General features: G+C 38.6%; 1 protein-coding gene across 1 annotated transcript in view; it reads left to right on the top strand.

Moving 5' to 3' along the window:
- Oxct1 (3-oxoacid CoA-transferase 1) overlaps positions 1-16518 on the top strand; it is a 157699-nt gene that overhangs the window by 34346 nt on the left and 106835 nt on the right. The window lies entirely within an intron of this gene.

Here is a 16518-nt window from a genome sequence, read left to right as displayed (position 1 = left end):
ATTGAAACAGCATTATGTAGTGCATGACTATATACAGAATTCCAGGAAAATAGTAAATTATATCAGAAGTTCATTATCTTGCTAAGGTTGATGCTGTGAATTCTTTAAGGGAAAAGGTTAGTCCAGATAATGGCTTTGATGTGGTTCCATTTGGAGCAGTTGAATGTAGGCACTGACTCTTTTAGATATTTCAGGATTTGAGAGAGGTTGAATAATTCTAGAGCCTTCCCATTATTAAGGCTGGGATGGAAATAGGTGCTTAAACCAAAATCTTGGCATTTGAGGTATTCCATGTATTTGATTCCTAAAGGAGACTTCAAAATGATTCTCAGCTTGTGGCTTTGAGAATTACCTTGGAACCAAACATTCATGGGAGTTTGAGATAGCTTTCCCTTGGAAGGACCCTATAGGAGCCAGGTTTCAGAACTGGAGAGAGTATATATTCCTGATCTTTCACATGATGGCAGTGTTGTATGTGACATCTTTTCATCGATATGGCCAGGATGGTGTTTCATGGACATAATTTAGGAAAACTTTTGAAACAATCAAATGTTGTAGTTCTGTTTCTCTTGGAAAATGAAGTGCATTATTTTTACACTGTTGAGGGATGTAGTTTATTTTGCAATGGCTTTAGAATGTTTTCAATATTGAAAACAAATAATGTAGTTATCTTCTGTGTAATCTATTTCTTATTTATTGAAATGTTTTAATGACTTTTCCGTGGCACGTATCTGTAGCATTCCTAAAGAATGGCCTGTCACATAACTTATAGTAACCAATAGTTTAACACTCTATTGATTTTCTATATTTCTGTAAAACTACCAGAAACCAATATTTTTTCCCTGAATACAGAGGGGAGATTTATTCTCTGTGAAGTTCTATTGAATTTTTTTTCCTATTATGATCTGTCTCTTTTCAGCTACTATATATATAAATGTATTTATATATATATTCATTAGTTTTATTGGTACATTTTAGGTACACAATATGATGACATTCATCAGTGGGAATTTGTACCTTTACATGATATATCTTAGTTCTTATTTTTTTCCCCATTCCTCTGCCCTCCCTTAATCCCCTCCACCCCTCCCTATTTACAAAGACTTTGTTTCCATTTTTAAGAACAAAAAATGACTTTCTAGTGCCCAAGAGACATTATAGGTATTAGGAAAGACAAGCTCTCATTTGGCATAAGGGGAGAGAAAATTCTTTAAGCCCGTGAATATAATATAGGTTCTCCCTCCCTATGCTGGGAGAGAAATCTCTAATCTGTCACAGTACTGTATTCTGATGGGCCCAGACCTACATTAGGTCTCTTTTGACACAGTGCTGTGGGCTGTCATTCCCAGTTGACTGCACTGTCCAGTATGGTAGCCACTAGCCACATGAAAAAATTCAAAATTCAAATTAATTAAAATTAAATACAATACAAATTCAGTCACAGTTCAAGGGCTCACTAGCTTCATGTAGCAAGTGACTACTATGTAGATCAACATAGAGATAGAACATTGTTGTCATAGCAGGAAGGTTTACCAGACAGGGATGGATTGGAAGAATCAAGGTGAAATCCATATATCATTCTAGTTTGGGAACTTCAGAAAAGCAGCTGTTCAGGCAATAGAATCACTGTAAGCCTCTGTATGTTTGTAGAAGGGATCCACGTTCCCAGAGACTGAGCTCAAGAACTATGCCCTCAAAAGTGGAAAATAATTTGGAATTGGAGATGGTGCTAATTATTGGACATTTTTGTGTATGAAAATTCTATTTTGACTTTGTAATTTTTCAATTATTCTCAGCCTAATGAGTATCCTGGATTTTCATTCCCTTATTCCATGCTATGGTTGTACACTCTATTACCTGCTGTGCTTTCCTAAGTTTCTCTGACCCTTCTCTTGCTGTATTCTATAGTAGTCCTATGGGGTGGGTGGTTATAAGTTATTCTGAAGTATACTATTTCAAAGGAATCTTGAGAGATTGTTAAATTACCTGCATATTCTTCTGAACTCTAAGTGTTAACAACAATGACAGCTACTATTAATCAATAATTTATTATGTGTCAGTTACTGATGATTCTTTATGTGAATTACCATTTTAAAAATTCTCACAATAGTCTTATGAGGTAGATGCCATACTTATCCTTATTTTACAGATGAAAACTTTCAGGCACAGAGAGGTTAAATTATATACTTCATGTCATAGAGCTAGGTAAAACCAGAAGAGAACCACAGAAAAACTGATTTCACGGTGTCTGTTCTTTTCAATTATGTTATGAAATACTTCAAATCATCATAAATGGATGATGTTGCAAACTCTTGAAACATTGACTCTCCAGAGGTATAGTACTTTTAAATGCAGTTAAAGAGATTTTTGTTTAACCTGTTTCTCTTTCTCCACCTTTTTTTTGCTAGTTATTCTGATTATAGTCTTGGCTTTGAGAAAACCAGAATCACATGATTCATAGCCCTGTTGAATTCATTAAGTCTTCTCTTAGATGCTGTTCACTCTACTGAATGGCCTCTAGATTCGTGCAGCCTTTTATTTATTTCCCTAAACATAGTTACTAGATGTCCATTCCAATACTGCAGTATCCTCCCCGCCGCCCCCCATAATGGGAATCAGACTCAGGACCTTGCACTTTCTTTCTTTTTTTTTTTTTTAGAGGAGGAAAGGTTTATTTTGACTGTAGTGATTTCAGTTCATGGTCTGGCTCCAAGGCAGGATGGCATGATAGAGGGGCATTGTAGAGGAAAAACAGTCCTTGGCAGAGCAGGCAGGAGGCAGGAGGCAGCAAGCAGCAAACAGCAAGCCTCCCCTTCCCCTTAAACTCATCCAGGCTACAAGCCTTTTGGGTGGTACCACCTACACCCACAGTGGGGCCTTTCTGTTATCCACACCAGAACTATGCTAAACCAATCAGTGGACCAGTTTGGTACCACACATGCTTAATCCCAGTATCACACAGTCTGGATCCAGCCAGTTCTAAATCTATGAGCACATGACCCTTTGGTGGGGGGACATCTAAATACCAGCCATTGCACTACCCTTAAATGTGTGTCACTTGTGATTTATAAAATAAAATATATCGAAAAGAAAACAATGCTACTAAATTTTAAAAACTTAAAAGAGAGAGGCCGGGGATTTAGTTCAGTGGTTCCACCGCCTGCCCCACAAGCGCAAAGACCCGAGTTCCATCCCTGGGACAAAAAAAAAAAATTTAAAAGAGACCATAAAATACAACACATATTCTTCCTTAAATGACCTACCCACGTAACAACTGTTTGTACTTATGACTGAGGCACACAGTTCAGACTTACAAGCCATCTTTTTTTGGTACAGTACTGTGTATCTTGTTTATACAACCTCAATGTCTTGTTTTGCACAGTATACCTTGTTTATACAGTATTATAATTTTTGCTGATTGTACAGTATAGTACCATACCATAGTTTTATGTTGTTATACATTACAGTACTGCATATAAGAGTTATGCAAATAAAATCAAAATAATCAAATTGTAGTTTTCTTTTTCTTTTTTTTTTTTTTTTGGTACCTGGGATCAAACTCAGGACCTTGTGCTTGCAAGGCAGGCACGGTGTCACTGAGCTAAATCCCTGGCCCAAGTTGTAGTTTTCTTTAACCATTTCTTTGCTCTAAATATTGCAATGTACATACTACAAACAATTCCTCATTTAATGAACTAGTCACAGGAAGGGAACTCGATCATTAAACAAGGAATGGCTGTACAAAGTAGGCTAGGGGTATGGGTCAGTGGCAGAGCACTTGTCTAGCATCCCAGGAGGCCCTGGGATTGAGCTCCAGTACCGGAAAAACAAAACCAACCAAACAAAAAAAAACAACCCCAAAACAAAGTAAATCTAAGCAATTTGCAAAAGAATTCATATTGAAAAATAGCATCCTGAAATATATAATTGCACTGTATCACATTGGTAATTAATTTCCCTCTCAAATGTTTAAAAGCAAGAATTTAATCATTTATTTCAAAATAAATGCATATTGTCTAGAAAAGATTACTGTTTTAAGCAAAAAATTTTTTAACAGCTTCTACTGGTAAATCATAATTTATTTTTCTTTAAATACTTATGCCAAAGAATAGAAGTATGACAGGATGTGGTGGCACATGCTGTACAATCTTAGCACTCTGAGAGGCTGAGACAGAAAGATTGCAAGTTTAGGCCTAGCCTGGGCAACTTAGATACTTAATGAGACTCAGTCTAAAAATAAAAAAAAAAAAGGCCAGGGATTTAGCTCAGTGGTGCTGCTGCCTGCCTCGCAAGCACAAAGTCTTCAGTTCGATCCCCAGTACCAAAAAAAAAAAAAAAAAGTTCTGGGCATCTAGCCCAGTGCAAAGGCCCTGGGTTCAATTCCCAGTACTGAAAAAAAAATCAATTAAATAAATAAAAAATAAAAACATGATATTTGCTTGAAATATCAAAGCTGGTTGTGTGTGTGTGTGATACTGGGGATTGAATTGCTAGGGTTGCTTCATCACTGAGCTACATCCCCAGCTGTTTTATTTTTTTTAAGGCTTACAATTATTTAGTTTTCAAATAGGCTGAATTTCTTTTCCAAATTATTATATAGTAAGACATTCAAATGTATTTTAGAGCTCAGTGTCATTCATCTTGCTTTGTAGGGTAAGTTAGTGGAAGGGTGTGTGAAACAACACAAATAACAATCTTACTAAACAGCTTCAGGATACCGGACCACTTTGTAAAATACATTTCTGAATTATATCCAAAAACTGCCAGGCTGTCCCCTATTTACAAGAAAAAAAAAAGAAAAGAAAAAAGAAAGAGGGGTAGCAGAAGAGGGTACAAATCCTATATATATTGAGTCAGATTTCCTAGTACAAAGACATATACTAGCCTAATTAAGAAAAAATCCTTGTGTCCAGTAATGTGAAAACTAGCCAAAGACCACATCATTACTTAATGATTGAAATAAAACTTTTTTCTTTTTTTTGAGAAGGGTCTTGCTGTGTAGCCCAGGCTGGCCTTGAGTTTGCAGTGATCCTTCTGCCTCAGCCTCCCAAGTGCTGGGATTACAAGTGTGTACCACCCCACCTAGGTGAAATAAAACATTTTTAAAGGAAGAAAGAAAAAGTCTATGCAATGGGAGAAAATATTTGTGAATCAAATATCTGATAAGCGACTTACGTCCAGAATACATAATGACAACCTAATTGTAAAAAAGGCAAATATGAATAGACATTTCTCAATAGAAGATATACAAATGGCCAATAAACACATGAAAAATGCTCAGTATCATTAGTCATCAGGATTAAAAAAAGAAATGACAAATGAATACATGCTGCAATATGGATGAACCTTGAAAACCCTATGCTAAGTGAAACCAGGCACAGAAAACCCTCCATCATGTGGAGCAGAGCTTACAATTGTCCACAAGGGTCCTCTTCTTGCAGATAAGGTTGTAGCATTTACTGAGAATCTGTGGATGCCAGGAGTTACCAAAAGGCTCTGGGTTTCTAGACTGCTGGTGTGGGTGGCTGTGCAGCTGCCATCCTCAGGGCGTCCCTTCCAGAGGTTCCCATTCTGTGATGAGAGCCTGGCGGCCTTTGTCCCACCATTGCATAATGTAAGACATGTCAATGTGACCCAGACCTGGAAATTCTTGCTCCTTCTGCTCAGGATGAGGCTGAGAATGGTTCTTTCCCTGAAGGCCTCCTGTGCCACTGTATCCTTTGTCATTTTGGCATTTTTCTTGGTATTGGTAGCAGAAAGGAGCCTGGGTGTCTGAGAAGTTCTCTCCTGGAGTCAGCAGTTTAAGCAAGTGATCCATAGAAGTCAGAGGGAAGTCAGAGCTTTCTCCTCCCTCCATAGCCTGTGTGGGCTGCTTGACTATGACACTTGGTCCTTGGCTCACACAGACCTGGAAGAGATCCCAAAGCTCAAAAAATACTTGGGAAGGAAGAGGAGCAGGTAAAAATGTTTGCTTGCTGCAGGAGGAACTGGAGGGAGGAAAATTGTGAACCTCACATGGGAGCATGGACAGGTTAATGTGTTGCTGCTGAAGAGTCACATCTGGTCTCTCATTTGTGCTTTCTACCAGGACATTCAGCAGCTCCCTTCTCTGCTCAGAATACAAAGAATTCTGATTCTGAAACCACATCAGAATTCTGGATTCCAGAATCCCCATTTTTTTAGCCAGTTTTTTCCTGGTAGCAGGATCAGGGAATGGGTTCTTCTCAAAGGCTTAACCTAGGATCCTTTTTTGAGTTGTTGTGAGGGCCATCAGCTCTTGGCTGGCTTTTGTTAACCATTCTTGAGTCCACGGCTTCGCCTTGTCATGTTTCAGGGATTGATCTTTTCTTAAGGAGCATCTAGATCTCAATAGCTTCCATCTGTGGTTTTTAAACCAATTCTTAATTTTAGATGCTGGAACACCAATTTCTTGGGCCAGTTGTTTTGTGGTAACTTTATCTGGGTGAGGATTGTGTTTAAACCATTCTAGGAGGGTCTTCTTTTGGATATGGTTGTAAGCTATCTTGCCTTTCCAGATTTCTTTTTCCTTTTCACTTGGAGAGCTGTTCAAGTCCATGGCAGGAAGGGGTGCAGACTGGAGAGGGAGGACTAGGCCACCAGGACCTTGCACTTTCAAGGCAGGTACATCACCACTGAGCTAAATCCCTGACTGATACTGCAGTATCTTAAGCAGTGGGAACTATTACAGTGACAAACCCCACATTGTTGTCAAAGAATATTTTGTTTAGAACTCTTGCTCATCTCCTTTTTCTTACGGATGAACGCATTGAAGGTTTCTGGTAGCAGAATCTGGGCTGCAGTCTGTCTCTGGAAGATTCTTGCCAGTGTCTTCTGCTCCACAGTACAGCATCTTTTCAGCCTTTCTCCCTGTTTACTTGAGTTCTAATATGAGTTTTAAGGAAAATAGAACTATAACTATCTAAAATATGAATGATAATTTCCTTAGACATCTTACATTTCTTTCAGACATAGAAGCAGGATGGCAAAGGAACATCCAAGCCATTTATTCCTTTTACCCCCTTATATGTATTTTTAAATTGTATAGCAATTAAGCTACAATAAATGCTTTAGGTTAAGAAAGAAACCCATATATTTATATCAGGTGAAAAGGAGAAAATCAAATCTTCCTTTAATATCAGTTATTTCTGATTTCTATAAATGGAGAATATGACTCCTTTTAGTAAATTTTTTCCCTCTATGATGTGTTCTAAATAAACTTATGAGTTATGTAAAACCAAAGAGGTGACCAATGATGTCTGTTTTTAGCAAAATCAATGTGAATATTATTTTTATCTTTCTCAAAGCCTGCAGCCATTTGCATACCTCTTCACAAAGTTGTGATCTAGTCAGTGCTGGTTATATCTTTTACCCCCTCTTTAGGAAATGGATGGTTACTTTGGAAGAATAGAATGAGTGAGTGCATATACTGGTACACATGCTAGAGAGATGTTTCCTTCTTTAGCTCAGACAGTGTTATTTCTGGAGCTCCTTCTCTTTGAGTGGGTGAAGCCTTCCCTGATAAACCTCACAAGTTTAAGAGCAAAACCAGCCAAGAATGACTCTTGGGTATTGTATTACACATGTATATTGAGGAGCAGCAAGGACTGCTGAGTCTTGTGAAGGGAACTCATTTTGCTCTTTCTCAGGAGGAATCTCCTTAACCTCTCAACTCCCCACGAGCCCTTCTGGTAGTCTCCTCTGTGCATAGTCCACCATCTTGGATTTCTCTGAAAAATGACCTGTTTTTACATGTTTTTAAGAGACCTTATAGTAGGAAACCTAGGAGAAAGGCCTGGAGTACTTCACTCAAGAGACTGTAATGCTTTGTCCCCTGCTAGCAGCTCAGCTTGCACATGCTGTCAGAAAAGGTCGTCTGACTCAGCCACTGAAGCTGCCTGTGACCAAAATAACCTAGCTTCTTTGATTTTCTCTGTGTTATCAGCTTGTGCCATGACTTGTGTTATAAGACAGAAGAGGTTACACAAAGCTCCTTCAACCATTTTAGTTAATTTTAGCTTTTAGTTGGAATAAGCATATTCATTATCATGAATTAAATAAAATTATTTGACATAATTGCCCATGAAAAAACTATATTTCACGATGTTTGATGTACTCATGTATATGTGTAAGCCCGTGTGATTTAGCAACCATAATAAACTGAACTTCAGTGAACCCATCTAATATAAGAATTAGATCCTGCTTCCTGTCTGGATATAATCACTATCATGAAGATTATGTTTATCAGTGTCTTTTAAAAAAAATTCTAGATCATGAAGCATGGGCATATGGAAAATTATTTTCCAAAATGGTATACGAAGACTTTTTTGTTATATTTATGAGCCAAGCTTTGGGAACTGTGACTTCTTTGTTCTGTTAGTGTTTGGCATATCCCATCTCTCATTAGGAGCTTAACTAAAGGAAAAAATTAAGGGGATATCTGCCATCTTGCCAAGCTCACATGTATTGTTTCTGGTTAGTGAGTGAGGAAAGGTGCAGATCAGAGTAAATGATATTATACATTTTTTTGTTTTAAATGTTTATTATAAATGATTACGAACACATGTAACTATAAGCAGAAGGGTGTAATGAATCTTCCTGAGGCTAACACCCAGCTCCGAGGTCTGCTAACCCTTCTGTAACCCTGTCTCCTTTGCTTCTTCCTTGACCTGTAGTATCTTTTTTTTGGTACTAGGGATTGAACTCAGGTCCTTGCACTTGCGAGGCAGGTGGTGGAACCACTGAGCTAAATTCCCGGCCCTGACCTTTATTATCTTGAAACAAGTACCAGATAATATGTCTCAGTGGTATTTTCAGGAAAGTTTACTGATTGTTAGAAATTTGAATGTGCTAGGTATTTTTCTACTTGGGAAAAATCCCTGGCATTATGGAGCTTTCATCTTGATGGTCAAGTTATAGAATAAGTAGAATAAATAAATAAAATTTAGAGTATAGTAGGTAATTGTTAAATTTTAAGGAGAAAAATAAAGCATAGGAAGGGAACATGAAGTATCATGGAAAAAAATTGGGATTTTAGGTATGGTGTTAGTAAGAGTTTCAATTAGATGACTTCTGAGTAAAAAACTCCAAGTAAGGAAGGTAGATTTTCAGCTGAGGGGAAGCCTTCTATGGGGAGGTGTAGCAGGTGCAGAGGCTTGAGGCAAGAGCATTCCCAGTGGTTTGCAGAATAGGGGTGACAGACTCTCCTCTCCAAGGCTAGGTGGTAAGCTGCAGAGTCTTACATGAGAGTAACTTTCTTGGTAATGGTAATATCTTTTTTAAAGCTATGCAAAATGTGATTTTTATTTTTAGGTATTTTATAATAGTTTCCAAGAAATTATTATGTCTTGCTATGATTTGGATATAGTGTGTCCCCTGAAGGTTCATGTGCTAGAAGCTTGATCCCCACTTTTGTGGCATTAAGAGGTAGTGGAAGATGCCTAGATCATGGTGGGCACTGCGTTTGGAATGGATTCATGCTGAATAAGCCTGAGTAAGGTATCTAGTGAGTAGGTTGTTATAAAAAAGTCCACCCAACAAGCATAGTTTCTTCTTCTACACATGGCTGTTCCCTCTCTGTTTTTTTGCCATATTGTAATGTAGCTGAAGGTGGCCCTCCCAAAGGGAGAATAGATGGGACTTTCTCTTGGACTTTCTGCCACCAAAACTCAGAGCAAAATAAACTTCTTTTCTTTATAAGGTACACAGCCTTAGGGTTTTTTTTAAATGGCAACAGAAAACAGACTCATGCCTGCATCTGACAGTAAAGTTCTAGGTGAGTGGACAATGTGATTTTGAGATTAGAGCTTCCTCGCTTTTGTGACTTTTTGGCCCTGTTTGAAGAACTTTAGATTGATAATGCCTCCTGAATTATTTTAGCAGAAGTGATTAAATTGGTTGTTATTTCATTCTACAATAGACTGTCTAAATACAGTGGATTTTAACCAGGCAACTTAATCACTTCAGTGGATTCTATGAATATTTAATCTCTACCAAGCGGGCCAATTAATGTTTCAATGGCTCAGAGACTTTGGGTATCTTGCTTCATGCTTTACAGAAAATGAAATGCATAAGGGATAAACATAATTCCTATTCTCTTAAGTTTCTTTTATTCTTAATCTATAGATTACTAATGCCTTGATAGAGTTTCTAAAGCAGTGGGACTCAAAAGTGTTTTCAAGAGACATAAGAAGAAATAATGTTTATAAATAGGAAAAAATAAAGCTTCTATCCATTTCAGACAAACAATTCTAATCAGGCTGAGAAATTTTATTAGACAGATCTGTTTCAAGTATTCACATCATATGTACACAGGCAACTATTGCTCACACCTATGTGGAATTCATTCACATAGTGACATCTTTGATTGACAGATGGAGACACAATATTTATGAGAACTTCTCTGAAATGTCAAATTTAACATTCATTGTGTGAAACTTAGTATGTTAAATGCCCTTTGTTGTATTTTAATATTAACCTGGTAGAGCTCTGTACTTCAACTGGTTAGCTAGAAGAATGAGGCCAACATGAAACCGTTTATTATAATCTTATTGCATCCATCTACATGAGCCAGTTGAGTTAAACACTCAACATAAATTCTTTTGAAAAGATTAAGGCGGGCTGGGGATTTAGCTCAGTGGTTCTGCTGCCTGCCTCGCAAGCGCAAGGACCAGAGTTCGATCCCCGGTACTGGGAAAAAAAAAAGATGAGGGCTAGGCGTGGTGGCACGGGCCTGTAGTCCCAGTACTTGGGAGGATCCCTGCAAGTTCGAGGACAGCCTGGGCTACATAGTGAGACCCTGTCTCAAAAAGAAAAAAAAAAAAAGATGAGGAAGTATAGGAAAGAAAGATATTTGATATATAAAAAGAAGCAACTCTGTTTTCCTATTAATCCCTCCAAGAACTTTGAAGACTCTTGATCCTAAGACAGACTATTACTGCCCTCCTAAGAGTTAACTTTTAGGATCAATATGAATATTATATGGGATTACTTTTTAGACCTGTTAAATTATACAGTTTCTTCAATTTACATTTAGTTTTCTTATAATTTTTTGGTTGTAAGTTTTTATTCATGCTTTGGTATTTCATTTGTTTTACTGAGTATTGAATCACTCCAAAAGATATCTGTAAATTTTATGCTCCAAATTTAGCCAAACAGAATGCTTTGACAGAAAACATGCTAAGATCTTCACATAACTACACTAAATCAACTGTTTCGTTCTTGTTGTTTCAAAGTACTAAAGTATTTAAAGACCATTCATTTCCTTGAGTTTTCATAAACTGCTATATCAGTCTGAAAATATCTAGATGCTAATGAAGATATATTTTAGTTGAGCAATTTGGTGAAATAAGCTTCTGGATATAGTTTTTGTTATGCTAATAAATATAAAAAATATGGAATCAGTTAGTGTCCAGGATTTGCTTAACTGCATTTCTTTTGGTGTCCTCTTATAGATTACTAAATGTAATTTTTAGCCAAATGACCATATTCATCCAGAAGAACAGCACAATAGAAATACAGTTCATTGATGATAAAAATATATTAAACAAAGTGCTAATCTTGACATTTTATTTTTGGTTGCTTGGTAACAATGCTGCAACTTCGTGAGAGAGTTCCATTATCAGGTACAATAGACTTCATTGCATTGTGGGGTAGAAACACCAATTACAGCAAATCATTTGTATGCCATTATCCTCTCAAAATTTTGGTGCTATTTCTTATTAGCACAGAGATCCTAAAAGAAAAAGTCGTTTTAATAATATATCCCTCTTTTTGATGGATTGATGATTTTAATTCTAGCTATTTTTAGATTTTTGATTTTGTATCTACTTATAATTTTTGAAGCTTCACAAATTTGTGTTTTAGCAATGGGCACTATATAAATCCAGGCTTTTAAATGCCATTAAAACTATGCACGTTTTAAGTGATGCTTTATTAGTTCTACTTGAGCATCTTTTATCCTTACCACCTAGAGAAGGAGAAAAAATATTTGGGCAGAATTTTTTCCTTATAAAAAATAATCAGGGCATATTTCTTATCATTCTCTAATATATGATGTTCTAATTTTAGTACCTACTTCAGTAGGTCAGGAGGAATCCTGTTGAACTGTGATTTGTTTTAAATAAAAACCTGATTTACATTGTAGATAACTATATTTTTCTCTATACTATTAGTTCATAATTATTTACAACAGAGGCAATACAGCCTATAGCCTATTTTTTGTTCTAAGAACTAAAAATGTTTTTATATTTATGAAAAGGTTGATTAAAAAAAAAAGAAAAGCATGTGACAGCAATGGTGTGTAGCCTGCAAATTCTAAATTATTAACTGGCCCTTTGTCCCGGCCCGCGGGTAAGTCAACGGAGACCCTAGAGGGGGAGCGAGGATGAGAGGGGACAGGGGACACGAGAGATGGAGACAAGACAGGTTTCTGATCAAGTCTCGTTTATTGCAGAAGCTGTTACAACATATATACCGTAGGGCTAGAGGGGAGGAGCAAGAGGAGGGTACTGGGGCTACTTCCTTGTTGCCGGGTAGATTTGCAGCAGGCCCGGATATGTCCGTAAAAGGCACTCAAGAGTTCTAGCGGGGGGGCAAGGCCCCCCACAGGTCCTCCCTTTAAAATTATAATTTTAGAAAGGCGTCAGGAGAGCCAAGCCTGCGGGGGCTGAGCCTGTCTTGGGTCAGAGCAACACACGTGTCTGCACCGTGCACCTTACCCGTCATCGGTTAACCAGAGAATCAAGGCTCTGGCACCTGTCTTAGGCGGCACACGAGGGCTCTCTCATTGCATGGCACGCTTGCTCAGTTGCCCGTCATTGGCTTGCCAGCCCACTCACCAGGTGGGGCGAGAACACTTCGCCACGGCAAGGACCTAATCGATGGTCCGACATTCGTCCTGGTCAGCCATTGCCAATCTATTATAGTAGACCTGTATGGGCGCTGTTTTTATTGCCTCTATCTGGGCTCTAAGAAAGGCCATGATTTTGTTATAAAGTACGGGCCCTAAAGAAATGAGCAAGAGTAGACCCAATAAGGGTCCCAGCAAAGGGAGGAGATAAGGGAGGAAACCATTGAGGCCAGTCCAGAGGGGATTTTGAGTGAATTTTTGTCGTCATCTGTTTAAATCTTCCTGAAGTTCGCGAATTTTTCCCCTGACGATCCCAGATTTGTTGGCATAAAAACAGCAATGTTCATTTAAGGCTAGACTGTGAATAAGAGAGTTAAGCTACCCTGATTAAGCTTTTGAAGATAACCAATGTGGACATGCTACAATAACATATTCAGAACTTAACCAATATGAACGTTTTGTAACAACATATTTAGTGCTTAAATATCAAGGACAACCAATACAATCAATTTATAACATATTTAGATAATATTCATTGTGATATGTCTCCCATAAGATTATATAATATAAAATTTACTAGGGGGTCCCTTTAATGAATTAAGACCAGAATAATCATTTTCTGGGTGGCCACTTCTATATTCATCAAAGGGAGTTCCCATCTATAATCGTTTTGACAAACAATTAAGAATATATATCTTTTTATTTTATAACTGTTAATTGTAATTTGATTGTTGCGTGTGGGTAACAATGCACGTCACTTTCATAAAATAAATTTCAGTGGTACTTTGATCAATTAACAACCTGGGAAGAAAAGCATGTCTTTAGTTTAATAATATTATCTATAAGTCAATTTAACAATAGGCGAATATCCTTTGAAGAGGAAGGAACATATTGAGCTCAACTGTACAAACACAAACAACAGACAATAGACAAACATATAAGACAGTGTATAAAATTAGGGTGCACCCAAATATAACTAGCCAAATTGAATTATACTATACTCTTGATGATTATTAGATTGTAATTGTAGGCGCCATTGTTAACTGGTTAAGATTGGACAACGTCAGGTCATCGGCATCATCAGCACACCTATCAACTTGTTTTACTAGGCGTTCTGGGAGCCACCTGGCTGACTTCATTTCCTTGGAGTAAATACACACTGATCCTCGGCCCCAGATAAGTACAGGATCCGGCCCGTGCCATGAGTGGTCCAGGGGGTCTTTGCACATCACCGAGGCAAATTGTCTTTGTGTCTCTGGTTGCCAGAAACGATTGGCTGCAGATAAACCTTTGGCATCCAAATTTAAGAAGTTAAGAATAAATAGTGCATGTGATATCAGATTTCTAGGAGACCCCTTAGTAGGATACCATTCCCCCTTTTTTATTTTGTCTAAAGTAATTTTAAGTGTGAGATTAGCCCTTTCTATAATGCCTTGTCCCTGTGGATTATATGGGATTCCCGTTATATGTGTTATTGTAAATTGTTTGTAAAATTTGGAGAAGCCAGAGCTGATATAGCCAGGACCATTATCTGTTTTAATTTGTTGTGGGCAGCCAAGCACTGAGAAGGCAGTGAGGAGATGAGCAATGACGTGTTTAGTAGCTTCCCCAGACTGCAGGGTGGCAAATATGAATCCACTATATGTATTAATGTTGACATGTATATATTTAAGATTTCCAAATTTAGGGTAATGTGTGATGTCCATTTGCCATAGGGCATTTGGAATCAAGCCACGAGGATTAACTCCCAGATGAGGTGTAGGAAGGTGCAGAGTGCACGTAGGGCAGGCCTTAACAATTTGTCTAGCTTGTTCTCTAGTAAGCTTATACATAAGGCGAAGCGTGTGAGCATTAAGATGATGGAATTGGTGTGCCTTCTGTGCTTGGTCAATCGGACTGGGGGCATCAGTATTTATTGAATAGGCAAAAGCCTGAGGTCTTGTGGCTAGGTCTGCTAAGCGGTTGCCCTCTGCAAGTGGGCCGGGTAGGTTAGAGTGGGCGCGAAGGTGCCCAATGAAAAAGGATTTGGATCGTTTTCTGATTAGATCTTGTAATTGGAGGAAAAGACCACCAGTCTGAGAGGCAAGTTTGATCAGTCCACATGTTTCTAATAAGGGAACAGATTGGGCAATGTAAGCACTGTCAGTAAAGAGATTAAAAGCTCGGGCAGGAAATGCGGTAAAGACCGCTATGACTGCCTGGAGCTCGGTTAACTGGGCCGAAGAGTGGGCGGTTCGGAACTGGACAATGTTATCATCCCACACATAGGCAGCCATTCCAGTGGAAGAACCGTCTGTAAAAACGGGTAGAGCCTCTGGCAGAGGAAAGCAAGAAGTGATCTTCGGGAAAATGAAGTCATGTCTGTTGGCAAAGTCAATAAGTTTGCTGGGAGGATAGTGGTTGTCCAATAACCCTGAATAAGAAGCAAGAGCAATTGGCCAGGAATCGGTGGTTTGTATAAGCCAATCGACCTGGTCCTTAGGGTAGGGTTGGATAATGACATCAGGTTCTTTTCCAAAGTACATCTTTCCATGGTCTCTGCCCAAGATAACTAGGTCTGCAACTGCAACATAATAGGGGTAAAAGACCCGCTTAGGGGAAACTGGGAGATGAACCCACAAAAGGGGAGCGGTTTGCCAAAAGACAGCAGTGGGAGAGAGGGAGGTTTTGCAGATGATATACTGTAAAGGAGAGTTATAATCCATAAAAGTAATTGTTTGATTTTGAATGGCTTGTTCCACTGTACTGATGGCTTTGCGCCCCTCGGCAGTGAGCTGTCGAGGTGAAGTAGGGTGGTTATCACCTTGTAGGGTATCATAGAGAGGCTTCAGGTCATGTTTAGTGAGCTTTAAATAGGGCATAAGCCAATTAATGTCTCCTAGCAATTTTTGGAAGTCATTTAAAGTCTTAAGACCGTCCAGCTGCAAGGTAAGCTTTTGGGAAGAAATGTGCCGTCCCTTCATCTGAAATCCGAGGTAGTTATAAGGGTCTTTTAGTTGAACCTTATCAGGGGCAATCTGGAGGCCATGAGATTCAAGTGCCCGTCGAAGGTCAGCATAACAAGCTAAAACCTCACTTCCTAATTGCCCCGCTACAAGGATATCATCCATGTAATGGATAATATACATTTGAGGCCAATTGTCTCGGGTGGATTGGAGTGCCGCGGCTACAAATGACTGGCACAGGGTGGGACTATTGGCCATGCCTTGGGGCAGAACCAGTCACTGAAAGCGCTGCATTGGGGTACAGAAATTGGTCGCTGGAAGGCTAAATGCGAAGCATTTTTGATCAGCAGGATGTAAGGGAATGGTGAAAAAGCAATCCTTTAAATCAATAATAATCTTGTAATACCCAAGGGGAATGGCTACCGGCGAAGGGAGACCAGGTTGTAAAGCTCCCATGAGTACCATGGTTTTATTAACTGTTCTAAGATCTTGTAAGAGTCTCCATTTTTCCGACCGTTTTTTAATGACAAAAATGGGAGTATTCCAAGGGGAGTGGCTAGGAATAATATGGCCAGCATGAAGCTGTTCCTGCACCAACTGTTGAGCTGCTGACAATTTCTCCTTAGAGAGGGGCCACTGATCGACCCACACTGGATCATCTGAGAGCCAGGTAATCTTTTCAGCATGGGCCGCAGGAGTGTCAAT

The sequence above is a fragment of the Heterocephalus glaber genome, unplaced genomic scaffold (assembly GCF_053883595.1).
Source record: "Heterocephalus glaber isolate CG9 unplaced genomic scaffold, H.glaber_assembly_v1.0 deba00001538, whole genome shotgun sequence".
Classification (NCBI taxonomy): domain Eukaryota; kingdom Metazoa; phylum Chordata; class Mammalia; order Rodentia; family Bathyergidae; genus Heterocephalus; species Heterocephalus glaber.
This window is presented reverse-complemented; position numbering and strand designations above follow the sequence as displayed.